At 36.5% G+C, this 12342-nt stretch overlaps 1 protein-coding gene across 1 annotated transcript in view; it reads left to right on the plus strand.

The window, feature by feature from the left end:
• Cubn (Cubilin) overlaps window positions 1–12342 on the plus strand; it is a 2223842-nt gene that overhangs the window by 1224458 nt on the left and 987042 nt on the right. The gene's annotated exons all lie outside the window — the stretch shown is intronic.

The following is a 12342-nucleotide window of genomic DNA, read 5'->3' on the forward strand; positions in this document are numbered from 1 at the left end:
AAGGATTTGAGAGGAAGTGTTCACTTGTTTGCTGATGATGCAAAGTTGGGTAGAGTAATTGTGAGTGCACAGGATGTCAAAATTTTACAGGATGATTTGGATAGTTTTGAGGACTGGGCTAGGAAAATTGGATGTCAATTTAATGTGGCAAAGTGTAAGGTTATGCACCTTGGGGTGAAAAGAATAGCAGCAGTATATCACATTGATGGAACCGTACTCCAGGAGATTGATGAGGCCAGGGATTTGGGAGTGTTGGTGGATAGAGAATTGAAGATTAGGGTGCACATTGCAAAAGTGACTAAATCAGCTCATCAAATCACTTGGCTTCTGAAAAATACTCTAACATGCAGAGACAAACAAGTTGTTGTTCCTCTGTATTGAGCCTTGATAAGACCCCATCTGGACTACTGTTCCCAGTTATGGGCACCAGGGTTTCTTCGTGATGGGGAGGAAGTGGAGAGGATCCAGAGACAAGTGACCAAGATGATAACAGGTCTGTGGGAATGAACCTTATAAGAATAGGTTGAACATTTGTGGGTTGCAGAGATTGGACGATAGGCGAAAGAGGGGTGATATGATTGAGACATTCAAATGACTGAAGGGTTTCTATTAGATTGATCCAGATATTTTTGAAAATATGACTGGTGGTGGGAGGACTAGGGGCCATGCATGGAAGCTGGGCAAGAGCGTGGTTGACAAGGGTGTTAGAGCTAGGTTTTTTACTTGGAGAGTGGTGAATGAATGGAATAAGCTTCCAGAGTCTGTTGTGGGTGCTACGACCGTGAATGAGTTCAAGGCAAGGTATGATAGATACTGTGTCAATGTCAAATAGTTGTTGTTGACATGATGTTAGGGCCTCCCTCGATGAATCTGTCGACTCCTTGGAGTTGCCCAGAACAATAATAATAATAATAATAATAATAATAATGAAATAATGTCTCAAAAAGTAGGATAACCAGTGGCATGCGCCAGGGTTCTGTTTTAAGGCCCCTGCTGTTTAACTTTTTTGTAAATGATACATCATGTGGACTGAACGAAGAACTCAGTTGTGGGAGAATTATCAGAAATAGTGCTCACATTAAATCTCTTTAGGAAGATTTGTATAGACTTTTGACTTGGACAAAGGAGTGGGGTTGTAGTTTTAATATTAATAAATGCAAGGTGTCATATTTTGAAGTGCAGAAATAAGGCTGTGTACAATATCTGCGGTGCTGTACATACTGTAAAAAGCAGAGAAGATTCAAGATTTAGGAGTGATAGTTGAAAGTAGACTGAAGTTTAGAGGGCAGGTTGCAAGTGTTACAAAGACTGCACATCGTAGTGTTGTTATAAGAAGTACTCTAACATGTAGGGATAAGGAAATGATTGTTCCACTGTATAAAGCACTGGTCACACTGCACCTTGACTATGATACTCAAATTTGGTCACCTTATATTCACTATGATGTGGAACGATTGGAGAAGTTCCAGCGACAAGTGACTAAAACAATATCAAGACTGGAATACTGTCCATGGAAAGAGGTCGAAGATATGTGGACTGCAGAGTTTGGTAGGTAGGACGAAAGAGGCGATATGACACACCGGCATGGTTGGTCGAGTGGTTAGCGTATCCACTCTCCATCCAAAAGGCTGCAGGTTCGAATCCCACTGTGGCCATGGACATTTTGGATTATTTGTGCAAATACTAGTGGTTGTGGTGGTGGGCAGTAAATTGAGTCGGTTTAGATGATGTGGTTCGCTGTAGTTGGTGGATTGTGTGGTGGAGACGGAGAGTTGTAGGGTAGGTGCCCTCCCTGAATGAGTCTTTGAACTCCTTGGACATGTCATGTAATAATAATATGATAGAGACATTTAAGTTAGTGGGAGATTTTATCAGATACTCCATTGAGGTTATGAAAAGTAGAAGACAAGTGGGGAAATACCAGAGGCCATCCCTGATAGTTATGTAAGAATGTGGTGAAGAGGGTTGTGAGAATTGATTTTTTACATGGATAATTTTCATGGAATGGAATGTATTTACCAGAATGCCTTGTTAATGCAATGAGTGTTAAAGATTTTAAGATTCGGTATGATAAATAAGTTGTCAGTTGAATGAACATTCTATGATGAGTCTGCTGACTCCATGGATGGTGCAATAATAATTATTGTTATTATTATTATTTTTTATTTTGGGACACCTCCAGTGAATCTGAAGACTCATTAAGGGAGGACACCAAATAATGTATATATAATATACAGGCGGTCCCCGGGTTACAGACAACCCGACTTACAGCGTTCCGTACTTACAAATGAGCTTCCAAGGCTTTCATTATTCTTATTCCCTATAAGAATAATTAATAATTTGGAAACTAGTTTCTTTCGTGCATGTAAACAAATCACTTCGGGGCATTATTAAAGCAGCTCTTCCCGTTATTTGGAAGTCAAATTTAACAGCCTGGTCCAATGTTTTCCATAATCTTCTGATACTGCTTAATGTGTTGTAGAGTAACCTTGTCAGAAGGTAAATAAATATTGTAACTGGTATTTACTTGGATTGTAGACATTTTAAATCATAATTTTATTGACTAGGAATGCCGAGATAAGGTAAGATAAAAACTTTAATTAACACGTTCGCTGCCACGCTACTTCGGCATAGTCTGTTCCTACACCGAGCAATTTCACTTCTTCATAGTCAGTACGGTAATCTTTTTGCCGGCAGTAAGCGTCCTACGAGTATACTCTTAGTTGGCTTGTGCAGAGCATATGCCATCTATGACTATACACAGTTTTGCTGCTAGCCCCACAAGCCAAGCATTTTCACTTCTTCAAGGTCAGTACGGTAATCTCGTTGCTGGTGGTAAGCGTCATACGAGTAAACTCTTAGCTGGCTTGTGTAGCTCATATACGAACTACGAGTATACTCGTAGTTGGCAGCAAACGTGTTAAAACACAACTAGTCTAATTTCTGACGAGGTTTCTCTACAAGACAGTAAGGAATATCAGAAGATTCTGAAAAGATTGGACTTTTCATAAACAGGTTAGTCTTCTTGAAAAGATGCAAGTTCCACTCTCTATCATTCCCAAGTTTTTACAATTTAAAGAATCTATTCGCACAAAACGTGCACATAATATTTATCTGAAAGCAAAACTTAAACTGTTAAATGTAAGGATTGTGGACACTAATTATATTTTAGCTTCAGCATTCTCTAAAAAAAAGATGCATTAGAAAATAGCCTGTTTCCGCTGACACAATAGCACCGAGAAATCAGTGGTTGTGATTGGTTATTGTGTTAACCAATACAATTGAATGTTGTCATTTGTCATGAGCTTTTGTTTTTTGAGTTTCATCTCTTTAGTGTTCGTGAAGTGTTAACTGATGTGTTTAGGACCACAATATAGACAAGTAATTTTCTATAAATAATTTATTACTTTTTGTCCGTATTTACAATGGGAAACAGTGTTCATGATCTACTGAAAATCCTGTTTTCTGCAGAACTTTCGCAGATTTTATGATTATTGTGGATTATTGGAACCTTGTGTATAAATAAGTAAGTAAAATAAGTTACTTCAACCTTTCTTTGGTTCAATCCGAAGAAATAATTGATTACTTTTTCCAATTTGTGTGTATATTATATGGCTATATTTAAAAATCGTATCAAAATACAAACTATCAGTGTATCAGTGAATTTAAAGTTCAGTGGTCATATAGCAAAAGTTTGCAAATACTACTCAGAGGATAATTTCTATACTGAATCAAACCTTGACATGTAAGGATAAGGAAGTAATTTTGCATCTTTATAAGGCTTCGATAAGACTTCACTTGGATTACTGTGCGCAGATTTGGTCTTCCAGGTTTCAAGGAGAAAAAGAAGCTGTGGAAATGGTGCAAAGAAGAGTTACAAAGATTATATCCGTATTATGGGATTTAGATTATGAGCACAGATTGTGAGTATGTGGATTACAGACTCTGGTTAACAGGAGAAAGAGGGGTGATATTATACAGATCTATAAACTTTTGAATGGTTGTTATAGTATTTCAAATGATGAAATTTTTCGTTTCATCATTTGAAATACTAGATAGGGAGATGAAGTTCAGAGGACACATTGCTAAGGTGTTCAAGATTGCACATAGGATTACTTGGTTGTGGAGGAACACACTGACATCCAGAGATAAAGAGGTTATTATTCCCCTTTATAAAGCATTGATACTTCCACATTTGGATTACTGTGCTCAGGTCTGGTCACCTGGATTCCTTGCAGATGAGGAGGCTGTGGAGAGGGTTCAGAGAAGAGTGACCAAGTTGGTGAGTGATATAAAAAATGTCCCCTACATTGACAGATTGAGAGCTTGTGGATTGCAGAGATTGGTTGATAGGTGAAGAAGAGGTGATATGATAGAAACATTTAAATTACTGAAAGGTTTTTATAGGATTGATGCAGGGGAAATGTTTCAGCTGTGTGATAGTGAAGGAAGAACAAGAGATCATCTCTGGAAATTAAAGAAGAGTGTGATTAACAAAGGTGTGAGAACAAGGTTTTTTGCCTGGAGGGTGGTGAACGAGTGGAATTCATTGCCTGACTTAGTTGTGAGCTCTTCGTCTGTAAATGAATTCAAGAAGAGATATGACAGATATTGTTTTGCTAGTTTGGGTCTCCCGCAATGAGTCTACTGACTCCATGGAGATACCCGTAATAATAATAATAATAAAGAAAGGGATAAGAGCTAGGTTTTTCTATCAGAGAGCAGTGAGTGAGTGGAATAATTTGCCCTTAGGGGTAGTGAGTACATCTAGTGTAAATGAATTTAACGGAAGGTATGATAGCTAGGGTTGAGTAATTTACAGCCTCCCTTGATTAGTTCTTGACTCCCTGGAGGTTTCATATAATAATAATAATAATCATTCTAGTGTTTGCCAATGATAATCTAATTTCATTCCAAAGTGTAAACCCTTTGTGCTTCCTTACATAAACAGTGTGCATGAGGCATAGCTGTTGACTATGTTCATTTGATCTCATGCTTTCCATATTTAAAATTATATTAATTGCTAATAATAATAATAAATTAAAGCATTCCAAGTTATCCTATAATTAATTGCATTGGATCAATTAGGATGAGTGCAGATGTACTATGTACTCTTAAAACTTTCAGATATTAAAAAAAAAAAGATGCTATAATACAGTCAAATTACATAATAACAAACCAGCACTACAAAATTCATGTCAAATTGACCCAAATATTGTAGTGCTGGTTGCATAAGTCACAACAGCACATCCAACTTGAATGTGCACACGATGCCACTGATATATATATATATATTCATCCCTTGTGTATATATATATATATATATATATATATATATATATAGATAGATAGTTATATATACATCCCTTGTGTATATAAATACTAGCCCCCCCCTTGCGCCTACACCCCCAACCCCCCCGAGTTCCGGGCTGGTAAGCCGGCATATTCCATTTGGAATATATATATATATATATATATATTCCAAATGGTATTGTTTAAAAAAAATCATGCAATAAAAGACATTCAGTATGTACTGTATATAGAAAAATATTTGGTAGCTTCCACACCTTCAAAGAATTTGAATAATTAGTAATCTCAGTAAAAGAAACACAAGTTTTGTTTATTAGCATATCCTCAAAAATATCATATTTCAGGAACGTCAAAATAGGATTTAATGATATTTTTTCCCCAAGTCACTTTTATTCTGAATTGGTGCAAAATTACTTTCAGCCGAAGAAATGTTTTGTACATCACCTTCATCTGCGTTCATTAATGATTGATTTCCTCTTACATCAGAAACCTTTGAGGCATTGTTTCAGGTTCGGGACGATTTATTTTAATAGCAAAAGCAGTAATAGATCATTGTGATCCTAATTTTGAAAGTTCTTAGTATAGCTTCTTAATATAGCTTCTTCTAATGATCCATACAAGATTTCAGATCTCATTGGAATTTAACAGCTCTTTCAATTGTAGGATCCAGTGCGGCCGGTGAAAATTTTAAGTGGGAGTGCTGCATATACAAAATAAAAAATAAAAATAAATAAAAAATAATAATTCTTTTTTTCCTAATCAGTAACCAATTTATTAATAAATAAATTTACATATTAAAAATATTTCACCATTACCATGAACAAACACCAATAATAGAAGTTTCGTATCTCACAGAAATAACTCATGCAAGCATACGATACACTGCCCAACCAAGCAGTGTTGGAATGACTTTTAACGTGCAATCACAAGTGCAAACGAATATCGGCAAGACTGACTGCAATTGGTTGATAGTGATAATGTCGACACTGCGTTAGATCGCAGTGTATTTGTTTTGTAATCTAAAGCGTTAATTGAACAATTTCAATTATTAACTATTCAATCACTGTCAAAACAGAAGCTGTAACCTTTAACATGTTGTATTGCATTTATATAATGTTGTAAACATTGTTATTATTTATAAACACAAACAAAATTAAAATTTTTCATATTTTTTCCTTGGGGGCACTGCAGTGTCACAGTGCTTATGTATGGGCCGCCACTGGTAGGATCATTTATCAGAAAATGGAATGTAGGTGAAAGAAACTTCTCTTTCTTTTACCTCCAATTGAAGGCCTTCTAGAATTAAGTTAGCAGCTAGTGGTGATGCTTCTTAATCATCGCTGAAGTGTTTTGGGTCAACCTTCTCCAACACAATTTCTAATAACTCCTCGTTCTAATTATGAACTCTGTCAGCATTATTTCATTTATATCGATGGCAAAATCATCAAATCCTTCACTATGACCACCTGCTTGTGCCAAAGTGATTGTTTCTGCATATACTTCATAGCTTGTATTCAAAGGCACATTATTTTTGCTTTTGAAGCATTCTAGTCAAATAGCCTTCCAACATACATTTACCATCTATGGTCTTATTTCAGATAAGGCCTAAGCTGCTTGTTTTACGCAATCAATGATTCAAAAGCTTTTCCAAACATGACTAATAACAGGGTTTTGATCATTATCCATTTTATTTTAAATGTTGAAATGATCACCTTACATAATATGTTTTGTAGGTTGCAACTGTTCCCTGGCTAAATTAAGCAAGTGCTATCATGAAGCAGGGAAACAATTTTTAATTTGGTGTTCCAAATTTGAGTGAACAGGTGTGTTGTCTATCACCAGAAGAACATTAAAAATCATGCCATAGTACTCAAGATAATGCTTTACCACTGGAACAAAACAGTTGTAAAACCACTCACTAAAAATTGCTGTCATAACCCATGCTTTTTTTTTTTTTTAATCCAATGAACAGTTTATTCAGATCTACTCCTTGCATTCTCGTAGATGACATGACTGATTAGGATTATTATTATTATCGAGGTCTCCATGGAGTCAAAAGACTCATCATGGGTGGTCGTTTTTAGCAAATGCAAAGTTTATCATACCACTCCTTGAACTCATTACCCGTTATTGCTATAACCACTCTCAGGCAATGCATTCCACAGTTCATCCACCCTCCAAGCAAAGAAACCACTCCTCACACTCTTTCTCACAGCTTCCTTTCATAACTTCCAGAGATGTCCCCTTGTCATTGCTCCTTCTTGCCATCCTACCAAGTGAAATAACTCCCCAATATCTACACTATATAACTACCTCTCAACAGTTTAAAAGTCCCGATCACATCACCTCTCCTTCTTCAACCCAGCAAACTCTGCAGTCCACATTCCCTCAGTAGATCCTCGTAACTGACATTATACAGTCCTGAAACCATCTTTGTTATCCACTTCTGTACCCTTTCCACATTTAATTTATCCCCTTCAAATCCTGGGGACCAAATCTGAGAACAATAGTCTAAGTGTCGTCTGATCAGGGTCTTATACAATGGAATGATAACTCTTATATCCGTACAGGATAACATCCTTCTCAATATCGCAGGAATCCTCTGGGTTATCTTCACCTACTTTGCAATATACTCCCTGAGTTTCAGTTTTCTATCAATCATCAGCCCCCAGATCTCTTGTCTCCCCTACTTCCTTCAGTATAGCTCCTTCATCGAGTATTCATCCTCCCATCTATGTGTCCCAAACCTCAAGACTTTACATTTTGTTGCATTAAACAACCCCATTAATTGCCCATCTGTTTAGTTTATTCAGATGCTCTTGCAGGGCTGACATCTGCACTATTACTTGTAACCCTTCCTAGCTTCACATCATCTGCAAACAACTGAATATCCCCTTGCAATCCATTGACAATGTCATTGATATAAAGGTTGAACAATACAGGTTACTTAGCCCTGTGGAACTGCACTTGTAACCTTCTGCTTCCTTGATAATGCCCCACCATACACAAAACTCTTTGATGCCTATCAGACAGCTAATCCTGAATCCATTTGACTAACCCGACATTTAAACCCATGTGCTGCAACTTAAATATCAGCTTATCATGTGGTACCCTGTCAAATGCCTTTGCTAAGTCCAAGAAAATGGCAGTATATCAATTTCCCTCATCAACTGCTCTTGTCACTTTATTATGAAAGGCAATTATATTACTAAAGTAAGAGCACCCCTTAACAAATCCATGTTGATTCTCACAGAAATCAGATGACACAAAAACTGGCCTATAATTAGACACTTCCAGTCTGCTATTGCCCTTGTGCAGTGGCACTATCTTACCTTCCTTCCATTCCTTCCCATAGCCAGAATTTTATTGAAGGGCCATGTCAACGTAGGGCTGTCAGTTTTTTAGCACATTCTCTCAAAACCCATGGTAAAATACCATCCAGTCCCACAGCTTTACTGGTATCCAGAGTACTTGTTATTTGGAACACTCTCTCATCTTGCACCTCTAAACCCTGAACCTGTCCTATTCCGCTAGTATTAAAACCTTCTTCTCCAGGACGAAATACTCCAATAAAGTGCTCATTCAACAACTCCACTATGTCCTCTGCATCAGTCACTCTATTCCCATTTTTATCCCTTAATGTCATTCTTCAACAATCATTTCTCCTCCTACTGGCCACATAGCAAAAAAATTCCCTAGGATTTTCTTTGGGTATTAGTGCCAATCTCTTCTCATAATGATGGTTCTAGTTCTTTTATTTCTCAGTTCTTAAAGCCTTCTATTTGATGGTAGTGGTATGTGTTTTTTGGTGTGATCTTCAATCCATGTTAGTGGCATCATTTTCATTTTTCTATATCTATATCTCTGGTATATGAAGAAGACTTAGCACTGATTTTTGTACCAGAGGCTACAGAATGTCATATGACATTTTCGTTTTTTTTTTTTTTTTTTTGTTTTTTTTTATTGTAGGATTGTATCTTTGTTCAAATCAAAACTTTTCCTATAGATGTGTAACCTTCACCTTTTGCAAGCCAATCTAAGATTTCAAGTTTTGTTTCTAAAGAAATTGTTTTTCATTTTGGCTTCTTTTTATTTGTTTTATCCATCATTTCTGTCAAGGGAGAAAAAATTAATTAAATTAATCATGTTATAAAAATAATAACTTACTTTAATGTTGGGAAGGATTTGACATATGTCATCGAACTGTTTGCTGATGATGCAGAGATAGGTAGAGTAATCAAGAGTGCTTCTGATACAGTACTTGCAGAATGATGTGAATAGGCTGTAATTGTGGGCATTTGAAAATAGCTGTCATTTCAATTTAATAAATGTAAAGTCATGCACTTTTGTGTAATTAGATATCCAATGTCTTGAAGTTGGTCCTTGTTGGGGATCTAAATAGCAGAGTAGGAAATGATTGTGAGACATACAAAAATATTTTGGGAAAATTTGGAGAAAAGAGCAAAGCTAATAATAATGGCAAATATCTGTTGGATTTCTGCTCAGGACATGGACTGGTTATTACTAACACCATGTTCCAACATAAAAATGTGCACAAATTCACATGGAGAGAAGAGGCAAGGAATAAGAAAAGTCTCATTGACTATGTTATTGTTGATAGTGATGTTTTCTCCCTGGTGCAGGACACCAGAGTGTACAGAGGATTTGAAATTGGAAGTGATCACTATTTAGTCTTGAGCAGGATAAAATTGAATTTCATATTGAAAAGAATAATATGTAAGAAAGTTTTAAAGCGAATAAAAGTTGAGCAGCTCTCAGATGTGAGCTGTAGACTAAAATACACAAAGATTATTGAAGGAAAAATGAAAGAGTTTGGGAACAGGAATCAAACTTTGGAGATTCAGTGGCAAACTCTGAAGAAAACATTGATTGATTCTGCCAGAGAGGCATGTGGTGAGGTTGTTTGTAAGGATAAAAAACTCAGAACTCCTTGGTGGACACAGGAGGTTAAAGAGGCAGTGAAGGAAAAGAAGAAAGCATACCAAAAGTTCCTGTCAAATAAGTCAGCTTGTGCTCTTAGAGAATATAGAGACAAATGCAAGAATGCTAAACACTGTGTAAAACTAGCTAAACAAAAGTCATGGGAGGACTTTGGCAAGAATATAGAAAATAAATATCAAGAAGGTGGCAAAATATTCTGGAGGTTGTTGAAGAAGCTTAAAAATGGGAGATAGTGTGCTGTAAAAGGAGTTAGAGATGATAAAGGTGACATGAAAACGGGAGAAAAAGATATCCTTGAAGTATGGAGTAATTACTTTGAAAAACTGCTAAATGAAACAAGCAGTGATAACAGCACAGTGGTAAAAAACACTGACCAGGCATGCAGTCAGGAATACATATCCATACTTGAAGTAGAAAAAGCCATCAAAGGCTTGAAATGTGGAAAGGCAGCAGGAGTAGATGATATTCGACCAGAAATGCTGAAGTATGGTGGTATAAGAGTCTTACAGTGGCTGCACTGCATAGTTCAGAAAGCCTGGACAGAGGGACGAATTCCCGATGATTGGAGTAGAGCTCTCATAGTACCCATATATAAAAAGGGAAATAAAACTGCATGTGAGAATTACAGAGGTATTTCCCTACTTAGTGTTCCTGGCAAGATCTATGCAAGTATACTTGAGAAACGGTTGAGAAGAATTGTGGAAGAAAAGCTTGGTGAAGAACAAGCTGGATTCAGGCCAAATAGAGGCTGTCAGGATCAGATCTTCACTTTACGACAAATAGTCGAGAAAGCATGGGAATATAACAAAGATCTGTATTTAAGTTTTGTCGATCTGGAAAAGGCATATGACAAGGTGCCAAGAGAGAAGCTATTCAATACGCTGCAGTTATATGGTGTCAATGGAACATTATATCAAGCAATACTTAGTCTTTATTTGAGTTGCAAGTCAGCAGTTAGAATTGAAGGAAGTACAGGAAGATGGTTTAATGTTAAATCTGGTGTGAGACAAGGATGTACATTATCCCCTCTGTTATTCATTATCTATATGGATCACATTATGAAGGAAAGTGGTATTAAACATGATATCAAAATTGGAGATGTTAATGTCAGCTCTTTGCTTTATGCGGATGATGTTATACTTCTAAATAAATCCGCTACAAGTCTGCAAGATTCTCTGACTAAATTGAATAGCTCTTGTAATAGATATGGTATGAAGGTCAGCAATAAAAAGACAAAGACAATGAAAATAGGCAGAATCATTGAAAATGTCAACTGTGTTGTGAATGGAGAACCTGTGGAACAAGTAAAACATTTCAGCTATTTAGGCACGATTTTTAGTGAAGATGGTAAATTAAATATAGAAATAGACAGCAGAATCAGCAAAGCTGGTATGATGGGAAGTCAATTGAATAAATTCATATGGAATAAGAGAGAAATTAGTCGGAACACTAAATTAGCTGTATACAAGACAGTGTTCAAACCAGTTTTAACTTATGGATCTGAGAGCTGGGTCAGAAGTAAAACACTTGACCAAAGACTAGAGACTGCAGATATGAGAGTCCTGAGAAAGATTATAGGCGTGAACAGATGGCATCAATGGCAGTATCATATTAAAAACGAGGATATTATAAAAGAACTTGACATTGTCAGCATCCAGGAATGCGTTAGGAGAGCTAATCTCAGGTGGTATGGTCACTTAAACAGAATGGGCGAGGAAAGATTAGCAAAACAAGTGTTCTCTGCCAGGTTGGCAGGAAAACGACCGAGAGGAAGACCAAGATATAGGTGGATTGATACGGTACAAAGTGCTTTAGACGATAGAAATATAAGATCTGATAATATTGGAGTGTTGACAAGTAACAGACTGATTTGGAGGAAAATTGTAGATAGGAAATTAATAATGATGTAATTTTTTTCATGCAGTACTATCATATCCTGTACACCCCTTGAGGGTACATGGCAGGAATTTGATGATGATGATGATGATGATGTCTTGAAGAAACTGATGAGGCTAGTGATCTTTCAGTTTTAGTAGACAGGAAGTTGAAGTTGAAAGCTTATATAATAAA

Source organism: Typopeltis vanoorti, chromosome 8 (assembly GCF_054136105.1).
Source record: "Typopeltis vanoorti isolate ZY-2024b chromosome 8, IOZ_Tvanoo_1.0, whole genome shotgun sequence".
NCBI classification, from domain to species: Eukaryota; Metazoa; Arthropoda; class Arachnida; order Uropygi; family Thelyphonidae; genus Typopeltis; species Typopeltis vanoorti.